This window comes from Bos indicus, chromosome 17 (genome assembly GCF_029378745.1).
Source record: "Bos indicus isolate NIAB-ARS_2022 breed Sahiwal x Tharparkar chromosome 17, NIAB-ARS_B.indTharparkar_mat_pri_1.0, whole genome shotgun sequence".
Classification (NCBI taxonomy): Eukaryota; Metazoa; Chordata; class Mammalia; order Artiodactyla; family Bovidae; genus Bos; species Bos indicus.
In genome coordinates, this window is record NC_091776.1 from 52,508,654 (window position 1) to 52,519,124 (window position 10,471).

A 10,471-nucleotide genomic window follows, 5' to 3' on the forward strand; every position below is an offset into this window, starting at 1 on the left:
AAACTGTCAGAGCCTTGGGATGGGTTTATTAGCAAGGCAGGCTCTGTCCTGGTCACGTGGGCTGCTTGTTTTCCCTGGAGTCGCTGGGGTGGAGGGGGAGAGGGAGGGAGAGGCATGGCCCGACTCGGAGCTGGAGGGCACACAGCAGAGTTTGGGCGCATGTGGGGTCTTTCCTCCAGGGTGGCTCTAAGCGGCCCACTCCCACTCCTGGTGCTTGGGTCTGTGGCTGTCTCTTGCTCTTCCATTTTTCAGCCTCATCACTACACAGCATAAACAGTCTGCTTTCCTGGACTGTGGTCTGACCACACGAGGAGGGAGAGGGAATTTGGGGGCATGCACGTGCACCCCAGATGGGACAGGGCTCCCAAGTGGTGATGGCTTGGTACAGATTTCTCTATCTAATCCTTTCTCACCTGGAAACGGAGTTTGGTGGGGGAAATGTTACGTCCCCGTAACCAAGCATTTCCCAGAAGATGGTGTAGTCAGGCTGATCCGGGCAGAGGGAGGGTCCTAGCTGTCTGGCTGTCCCGGGCAGTACCACTGTGTGTCTGGGACAGCCCCTCAGTAGAGTGTGGCTCAGACAGAATCCTAAGACCGCTGCCCAGCGGGTTGAGGTTTTCCGTTGTGTCTACCCCGTTTCCAGCCATGGCATTCAGGACAGCTTCTCATAGCTCTCCAGAAAGGAATCGGGGAGATTACTCCATCCGCCGCCCGTCCCAGGGGTGGTCTTGGGATCCGTGCCCCTCTGGTTACCTCTGCCTCCTGGCAGTGGATGATGGAAAAAAACAACCCCTCGCTGTCAAGGAGAACATCTCTGTTGATGGAAAGTGAGGCCCGAAGAAAACAGATTTAACACTCAGTTCTTAGAAGCCACGGGTTTGAATGGTGCTTAAGAGGAAGCCCTGTGTGATCTTTAAATAGAAAGTGAATGCCAGTGACTCAGAGGGAGGCTTGAAAGTTTGGTGCAGGTATCAGAGGAAATAATAGTCAGCCGTGATCGTGGTCCCCACCTTGGGGGCTGAGGTGGCAGGGCGCCTAGACACTCAGGTATGTGTTCAGAGTCAGGCGGTTCCTTGGATTATGTGCTTGGATTATGTGCATTATCTCTGGCGGACTGCGTTCAAAAACAGACAGCCCAAGGCAGGGCTCCCCCACCCCCCACCCCAGGCTGGGTTTGTGGTCGGGTCTCTTTAAACTGTGTTTGCTCCCGAAGCCCCGTTTCGCTAAAGCCGCCTTAACCTCTGAGTCCTCCGTGTTTCCCTTTGATAATCAGATCGGTTCCTGTGGGGCAGGATGAGAGGAAGGCTTTTGTGCCTGCGGCGTCTGTGCTGTGTCTTGCTTTCCCTTTGCTGCGAGGCTGGCGTCTGTCTGTCACCGAGCCCCTGCCGGCATCTGGGCGCTGTGCAGGCTTCTTAATGACATTAGCCGCGTCTGGATTCTGGTCGGTTTGCTGTAAATTCTGATGGCTTTACGAGTCGTGAGATGGGGTGGGGAGGCCGTGTGCTGGTTGGGTTGGGTTGGGTTTGCTGAGAACGGAAAATCTGATGTGACACGGGAAAGGTCAGCCCCGTGAGTGGCGGCACCCCGTTCTCAGCTCAGGTCCCAGAACCCACGGGAGGTTGCGGCCGCTGGGGTTACTTGGCCTCCCCTCAAGGAGGGGTGTCTTTCACGGGCGTCCAGGGTTGGGGGGCAATGCTTGGGCGATCCACGTTTGTGTTTAATCAGCACGCCAGCAAGTCGGAAGGATGGCAGAGCAGGGCTGGCTTGCGGGGCGGGGATGGGGGGGGTGGTGTGGGGCGGGAGGGAAGCACGGCTCCGCCAACCCGCCGGCTTTCATCCAGAGTGAATCCTGAGTGCTCTGTGCCAGCCTCCCCCCCTCCCTCTCCTGTCCTCCAGCACAAGGAGCCAGCCTCCTCTCTCCAAGCAACCTCACAAACCGGTGCCTTACTTGAAAGCCTCGTAAAGAGCCGCAGAGGGTGTGAGAGCAGGTCGGAGAGGTGGGAGCCTTTTGGCTGCCGGTGGCTCCAGCCTCCCCAAGTGTGGAAAGCTCACTCCAGGAAAAGTGGAATAGTGGCCGTGTTGGCTGGCTTTCAGGCGGTGAGTGGCTCTCTCTCTTCTTTAATTCGACGGGAGCCCTGGGATGCAGGGGAGGGCTTGGTGGGAAGCCTGGTGGTTCGGACAGACCTCAGGAAGCCCACAGGAAGATCTCTGCGGGGAAAGTTTGGTTTGCCTTGCCCTGTGCGCTGGCGTCCCCCCTACCCAGGCTGTGTCCGGGCAGGACAGGTGGTCCTGGCTCAACATCCAGGGTTCTAGGACTTGGGACCACGACCACCTGAGAGGCTGAGACTAAGAAAATCTTAGTGGTGGCAATTCATCTTTTTACACAAATGGCTTAAGAAATTGTGCAGGAGAACAGAAGCTCGTGAACATTCAACTCTCCCGGTCTGCTTTGCAATGTGCCTGAACATACACACACACACACACACACACACACACACATGCAGTCATACACATGCACACTCACACACACACACACACACTGTTTTCCCTGCTTCCATCAGGGATGCATGTACCAGCTGGCATTCTGCCCTTGATAACATGATCTCCTATAAACAGTTCCCAGTATTGATAAGATCACACAGCTGTCCTTTTTGTGCATTGCTTTTTAGCTCCGAGTCTTATGTGAGTGAGACAGACCATTTGTGTCCACTTCTGGAAAGCTCTGCCCTCCTCTCTTACCGTTCCTCTTTTCCACGTCGCCCCAGGCTTTGCTATGTTGTTAGGTGTGTTATAGACATTAGTATACTTGTGTCTTCAGTGGAAGCCCCAGGTGCCAGCTTTTCAGATTGGGCTGCTGAGGGTCTCAAGCTGAAAGGAAGAGGGGCTGTCAAAGAGAGAGAGTGCTGAGCTTAAGAGGTGCTGAGCCGGAGGCCGTGCGTGTACGCGTGCGTGCAAGTGTGTGTGTGCCTTCCCACGTTGTTCGTACTTAGGCATCCTCAGCTCTGCTTTCCATCTCTCCCCATTGTCTGGTTCAGCAGACTCTGAGCTGGGATCTTAACACCCACCTCACAGGCGCCTTCACAAATCTCATCTAATATAAAAATTTGCAACCACACTGTAGAAGTGGTTGGTGTTGTCCCATTTTACAGGTGAGAAAACTGAGGCCAGGAAGATCCCCTAGAGTAGGAAATGGCAAGCTGCTCCAGTATTCTTGCCTGAGAAATCCCATGGACAGTGGAGCCTGGCAAGCTATAGTCTATAGGGTCGCAAAGAGTCAGACAGGACTGAGCGACTGAGCAGAAGCATAAACTGAGCATCAGAGCAGTTGAGTAGCCCACCCTATGGCAGAGCCAGAACTCAGCTCTCGGACTCATTCATTCACTCATCAGTTACACATGCAGCCTGCTCTGCATGGGGTCCCCTGCCTCTGGGCTTTAGGATGAAGGGAAGATCCAGTCCTTGCTCCCCCAGGGAGGAGGCCCTCCATCCCAGCTGTCTAAGGAGAGAAAAAGAAAGAAGCAGAGGGCAGGCCCTGAAGGAGGAGGTGGTGCAGGGTGGAGTGGGGAGCCCCTTACTCACCCACCACCCATCACTCCCGCCCTCTGCTCTGTAGAGAATCTTGATTCTCCGGGTGCTGATCTGCTCTCTATTGTGCTGTGGGGGCAGCCTGGCTCACATTCTTGTAAAACTTAAGGTAGGGACTTTCCTGGTGGTCCAGTGGTTAAGACTCCATGCTTCCACTGCAGGGGGCCGTGGGTTTGATTCTTGGTCAGGGAACGAAGATCCTGTGTGCCAGGCCAAATATAAATAAATGAGAGCACATGAAATGTTCTTTGGGAAAAAAGAAAAAGAGTTAAGACATCGTCTTATCATCCAGAAGTCTGCAGAGTGGGTGTGTGTGTTTTATGAGACCTTAGGTGTGGGTGGCTTGGTGTAGAAGGAGGGCCATGTACCCCAGGACACTGTGCCTCAGTTTCCTCATCTGTAACCTGGAGAGAGCACCACCCACTTTATGTACCTCAGCCAGGAGGAGAGGAATGTGAGGGTGTGTGGCAGTGAATCCCAAGAATTGGCATCAGAGGGTTGTTATCATGCATTTAGATATCCTGGTATTGTACTATCTGATGGCTCAGAAAAGACTGTAAGCATTTGGAGTATGTAGATATATGCATATAGATACGCAGAGAGAGAGTGCGCCAGTGGTAAAGCAGATGATTTAAACAGTGATTCTGGGTAGAGAGAATCTAAGAGTTCTTATGTTATTTTTGCAACTTTTTGGTAAGTTAGAAATGAAAAAAAAAAAAAAAAAAACAGAACAGCGTTTGAGAGCTTTTCTCTAAAACTGGACAGAATAGTGACATAACAGAGGAGGGTTTGTACCTTAAGAAGCCACATGAACAGAGCCAACGGCTGGCCAGCCTGCGGGCGAGAGGGAGCTATGGTCAGGGAGCTTTCAGGTTGTGGCCAGGCCAGACTCTCTCAAGATAGGGCTCTCCTTGGACTGGAGGGCCTCTGAGGTTGGGGCTGGGCGAGGCCTTCCCCGGGGCCTGAGTCTGCTTGCCCCAGGCCTGGATGAAGTTGATGGTTTCTTGACGGGATGCTGGTTTCGTTTGGGTCCAAGCTGCAGCCTCCCTTCCCGTGCTGTCAGCCTTGTGGCCTTCCACTGAACCCCTGGCTCCACAGAACCCCTTTCAGTAAATCTTGGCATGCTCGCTGGGAGTTCCGGCTCTGCTGCCCGTGGGCCACCCCAACCTCCAAGGTGAGCGTGGTGGTACCCGAGCCAGCACCCCCAGCGAGTTCTGTTCCAGGTTCCCCACCTTGCTGCAAGAGGATCATTTCTCATCAGGTCCTCCTCACCTCTCCAGGAGTCGCAGGGAGGACAGAAGGCAGCACAGAGCGGGAGTGTGGGGCTCATTCTGGGCCATCTCACACCATCAGGTGCCCACTGCCCACTGGGGAAACACGGAGGTGGAAGCGAGACCGAGCCCCTGTCCTGTCCACTCTCTGCCATCAGCCTAGGCGTGAGACCTGGGAGATCCCCCAGGCCTCTCTGAGCTCAGTTTCCTGGTCTGCACAACAGGGTTAAGGACGGTGCCCTTGGGAGGCGGGAAGGACCAGGGAGGGTATATGCAGAGCCTCACACTCCTGGCCAGCACCTCACTCCACCTGTCTCCCCGTGCCCTTGTCAGGCACTTCACAGCTTTCGAGGCGTGGACACACCATTATCACTGCCTGCGGCTGTGACTGGGCTTTGTCAGGGCCACAGCAGGCTGCGCAGACAAGGAACCAGGAACGGGGAATTCAGAACGCAAGCCAGCTGCCTGGTTTCCTTTGCCCACTGGGCCCCTGCGAACTGCATGGCTAAAGTCCTACCTTGAGACTCCAGGTTCCTGGATGGGGAGACTGGGAGGTGGGGGCTGCCCTGGGGAGACAGGAGGAGCAGAAGTCGTTAGCCACATGGACCCGGCATTGAGTCCCGGTTGTGAGGCCTGGCGGAAGTCACTCAGTGCCGCCAGCCTGAGTTGTGTTCTGTGCAGAACAAGGGCGATCCTCGTGCCAGGGGCGCTGGGTGAGAACGGGCCGAGAGAAGGAGCGAGATGATGCCAGTGATTGCGTTATAGGGCTCTCCTCCAGGGCAGGACTCAAGAAAAGGATTAGTTTCAAATAGACACTCTGTACCAAAGGTCATCCGAGGATCGGGGCCAGGTCAGCTGCTGCTTTACATGTTCCCAAATGTTTGGAGAGCCAGTGCTGTGCCATGGCCAGCGGGAGCTTCCATCAGAGGTGTGGTCACTCAGCTGCCTGCGGCTTAGAAGAGGAAGGCCTGGGCCTCGCCAGCCAGCTGAGGGCACAGGGCCCCAGCAGTGTCCCTGGTGGAGAAACCAAGGCACAGGGAGTGTGTCTCATTGCTGGAGCCGGATGTGGCCACAGTGCCAAGGAGGGGCCTCCCCAGACCCAGAAAGAGAACAGAGAGCAGAATCTATGCTTGAATCACCTCCTGGCCTCTTCCCCCTGGGGTAAGAGGGCGGCTTGAAGCTGTTTATAGCCCTCTGCCCTCCCGGGTAGCAGCCTACGCACTGGGGATTCCAGGTCAGGCCCAGAAGTTGGGGAAGTTGGCACAGAGACCCAGAGAGGTTCTCTTGAGTACCCCAGAGCCAAGCTGGGCTGGGCTGGGCAGCTCCAGGGCCAGGGAAGAGTCCCCCTTCCTCTCCGCACTGGCCCCTGCTCCCTTCTACCTGCCCCCCTCCCTTTGCAGCTGTGGCGAGACCTCGCTGGTGACAAGGTGATGTTCCTTCTGCAAAGCACGGGCACGAGCCATCACATTCTTGGGCTGCTTCTTGCCCCACAGCCAATGCTGGCTGGGCCGGTGCATACAGAGCCTTTTCAATGCTGAGCCCTTAGAGGTATACCCCCTACTGGTCCTGGCTGAAGAACCAGTTGGTCCTGTTTGTTGTTGTTGTCTTTAAAAAAAAAATGTTTACTTTTTGGCAGTGCTGCCCAGCATGTGGGATCCTAGTCCCCTGACCAAGGATCGAACCCACACCCCCTACATTGGAAGCATGGAGTCTTAACCACTGCACCCCAGGGAAGTCCCCAGGCGGTCATTTAGCAGGCAGGGCTGCCTCGTGTGCAGCCTGAGGAGGAGATACTGCCCGGTACTCCTGGGAGAAGAGCCTCCGTGCCATGGACAGCTGTGCTCCCTCTAACCACCTGGCAGTCTGCGAGGACTCAAGTACGGCAGCCAGTGGGAGGGCTTCTGCCTGGGCCTGGCCAGTGCCACATTCCTTGGAGCCGCCTGGCCTGGGTGCTCCATGAGACCTGTCTCTGCAGGCAGTTGACAGCAGCAAGCGCCTTCTAGGGGGGCCCCAGGGGGCCCTTATTAGTTGCAGCAGGCAGGTCGTTCATTTCAGCGCACATACTCTCTAGTTGTGGTGGGCAGGCTTAGTTGCTCTTCAGCATGTGGGTCTTAGTTCCCTGAACAGGGATTGAACCTGAGTCCCCTGCATTGGAAGGTGGATTCTCAGCCCCTGGGCCACCAAGAAAGTCCCAAGAATCTTGATTTTGAACAAGCTCACGAGACATTTCTAAAGCAGCTCATCCCTGGACTTCAGTTGCAGAGATGCTGCTCTTGGCCATGGCAAAGCCCTTTGAGCGCCAACTTCATCAGTGCTGTGATGGCCCTAACCTTGCCCCTTGGCAAGCATCCACAGAGCTGGGAGAGGGAGAGCCCCTCCCCCGCACAGGGGTTTGCTGATGCTCAACTGTCTGAGCTCCCTTACCCAACAGGAGACCAGGGTAACCCCAATCTCAGTCCCAGAGCTTCCAGAAGGCTCGGCCAGCTCCCCATCCCCCAATGAGAGGTTCTCCAAAAATGGAGACAGGTAGGGGACGCGGAGCCAAAGGTCAGGGTGGAGGTCAAGCATCTCTCACCAGAGAACCTGCAGTGGCTGGGACTTCCCTGGTGGTCCAGTGCTTAAGACTCAGGACTCCCAATGCAAAGGTCACGGGTTTGATCCCTGATCGGGGAAGTAAGATCTCACATGCCACATGACATGGTCAAAATTTTTTAAAAAGGGAAGAAACAGCAATGCTTGGGTTAGGCCTGTGCTTCTGGTGCTGGCTTGGGGCTGCACCCCTGAGAACTCAGACAGGGCTGGGCTGGGCTGGCCTGACCAGGTGTGGGGGCATGGAACAAGCTGTCTAGACACCAGCGTGGGGAAAGCAGAAAGGCCGTGTGGCCGCACATCCAGCAGCCACTTCATAGCAGACAGAGAATGGTTTCTCACAGCCTTGCATGGGCTCCTCAAGTGACCTTACCTAATTGGGCTGCAGCCCTGGTGAGAGCCTGGTGACAGGCGTGCTCTGTCCTGCTGAGCTCCGGTGTCACCCTCCTGGCCAGGACGCCATTGCCTTGTCTCCTGAAGGCTCCCAGCGCAGGGGCACACTGGGTGATGCCCATGTGGTCAGCTCGGGCTACATCCTGTTTCCTGATGCTGCAAACCAGTGAACCAGCGTCCCAGAGCTGCTGTGACAATAGACCTCAGGCTGGATGGCTTAGAACCACAGAGATGGATTGTCTCTCCGTTCTGGAGGTCAAAAGTCTGAAATCAAGATGTCGGCAGGGCTGTGCTCCCTCTGAAGATTCTAGGGGAGGATCCCTGCTGGCTTTTCCCAGCTCCTGGTGGCCCCAGGTGTTCCTTGACTTGTGGCTGCGTCTCTCCGATCTCTCTGTGTTCACATGGTCGTCCCCTCTGCGTGTCCTCCTCCTATGTCCTCTCCTCTTCTTATATGGACACCCTTCATTGGATTTTGGGTTCATCCTAAATCCAGGATGATCTCCTCTCAAGATCCTTAACTAGATCTGAAAAAGCCCCTATTTCCAAATCAGGTCATATTCTGAGGTTGCAGGTGGACACAAATTTGGGGGGACGCACTGCCGTCCACTCCACCCAGTAGGCAGGGCAGGTCTGTTGCCCCGGCAGGGGAAGCAGTAGTCTGGCAGGGGGAGGTCCCAGGAAACAGATCTGGGGCTTTTAGCTGCCTCAGGCTCTGTTGTCAGCTAGGGCAGCTTTGCCTCTGTGAGTAGAATCAGAGCCCAGGGCACAGGAGGTGATGTAATAGCCAGTGGGGAGCGTGGGTAACTATCCTGGAGAGGGTGTGGGGCTTGGACACCTGTTTTGTTTTGTTAAGGTTGGTTTTATTTATTTATATATTTATTTTTAATTTATTTTATTGTTTTTGGCTGCACTGGGTCTTCGTTGCTGCGCATGGGCTTTCTTTAATTGCGGCGATCGGGGGTTACTCTCTAGCGGTGTGCGGGCTTCTCACTGCGGTGGCTTCTTTGTTGCACAGCACGGGCTCCAGGGCACACGGGCTTCAGTAGCTGCAGCACAGTCTCGATAGTCGTGGCTCCCAGGCGTAGTCACTCTGTGGCATGTGGGATCTTCCTGGACCAGCGAGCGAACCCATGTTCCCTGTATTGGCCGGCAGATTCCCAACCACTGGACCACCTGAGAAGTCCTGGACGCATGCTTTATGGTGTCCTGGGCAAGAAAAGCTAAACAAGGCTCTGAAGAGCTTCAGGACCAGATTGAGTCCCAGGGAGACAGATTGCTTGACATAAGAGCCTTCCGGCAGGACCTTGTAGGGTTGAGCGTGCCGTCCTGGGAGATGCTTTCCCAGCCCTCAAAGGACTGGTATTGCACACAGCATCCGAGTCCCCATCCCATGAGCTCTGAGCCTGAGCCTGAGACTCACCCCAGGACAGCCAAAGGGACATGGCAGTGCCAGCCCCGGACCCCTGGCTCATGGGTTTGCAGGGGGAGGAGTGCTCCCACATGCTGCCATCGACTCCTCTGCAAAGCCCAACCACCCCCCTCCCCCAACGTGCCGTCCCACCCCATTGGCTTCTGCAGCCGGGTCTCCCTCCCTCAATCTCTTTGGAAGCTCCACATCCTGCCAGCTTGCCCAGGAACCTTGTCCAGGGGCCAGCCGGACACCCTGCCTTCCCCCGACTCTGCCTCTCTCTCAGCACTGGGCCCTCACGGGGCACTACACTGGGGGGGCACAGTGTGGAGTGGTCATCTAGGTGCTTGGCACCTGCAAGAGCCTTCATCCCCGTGCGTCCAGGGCCTGTCCCAGACGAGATGCACTGAACACATCTCAGCCATGGGGGGATGCTGGTCTCCACACCTGCACGCACAGGCTGGATGCTTTTGAAGAATATAAGGTCCAGCCTTGCCGTGACCTCCTGCAGACCTTGGGTGTATCCCTCTCCCTCAAAGGGCCCTGAGTCCCCATCCACCAAGGAGCAATGGATCCTGCTGCTGTGTGAAACCCTTCCTGTGTCTGACTTCTAGGAACTGCTTACATCAAGGGGTGATGGAGGGACCCTGCCATGGTGCCATGCATTCCTCTTTGCCAGGACCAGGTGGCCTGTGCCTGCCTGGCTGCTGGCATCTCAACCACCTGTCTGCATCCCTGCCCACACTGTGATGTCCCTTAGATGCTCCTGCTCAGAGAGAAGTAATAGGCTCAGTGGTGGAAGACACTGTTAGCTCCCAGCCCTGCCCAGGGTGCCTGTCCACTGGAGCCACCTGCCTCATCCTCAGCAGCTTAATTTTTTTTTTTTAGTTGAGATTCACATAACATAAAACTGTTTCTAAAGTATACAATTCAGTGGCATTTAGTACACTCACGATGTTGTACAGTCACTTCTGTCTAGTTCCAAAATATTTTCATCACCCCCAAAGAAAACCCTGTACCCAATTCTGGGGCTTTTTCTCCCTTTTCTGTTTTATTTTAAAATTGTGATAAAGTACACATAACACACATAAAATACACGTAACAGGCTTCCCTCATAGCTCAGTCAGTAAAAAAAATCCGCCTGCAATACATGAGACTGGAATTAGACCCCTGGGTGGGAAAGAGCCCCTGCAGAAGGAAATGGCAACCCACTCCAGTGTTCTTG

General features: G+C 55.3%; 1 protein-coding gene across 23 annotated transcripts in view; it reads left to right on the plus strand.

The window, feature by feature from the left end:
- The window catches only part of PITPNM2 (phosphatidylinositol transfer protein membrane associated 2), a 159,953-nt gene that overhangs the window by 72,760 nt on the left and 76,722 nt on the right, over positions 1-10,471 (plus strand). The window contains exons 1-2 of one of the 23 annotated variants that reach the window (XM_070769433.1): positions 68-1,441; positions 1,897-2,097. The exons of 20 other annotated variants lie outside the window; for them this stretch is intronic. The gene's annotated coding sequence lies outside the window, so the exon portion shown is untranslated. Of the gene's footprint in view, positions 1-67; positions 1,442-1,825; positions 2,098-10,471 lie in introns of those variants that run through there. 2 more of the 23 variants (XM_070769434.1, XM_070769431.1) reach the window with 2 other exon arrangements.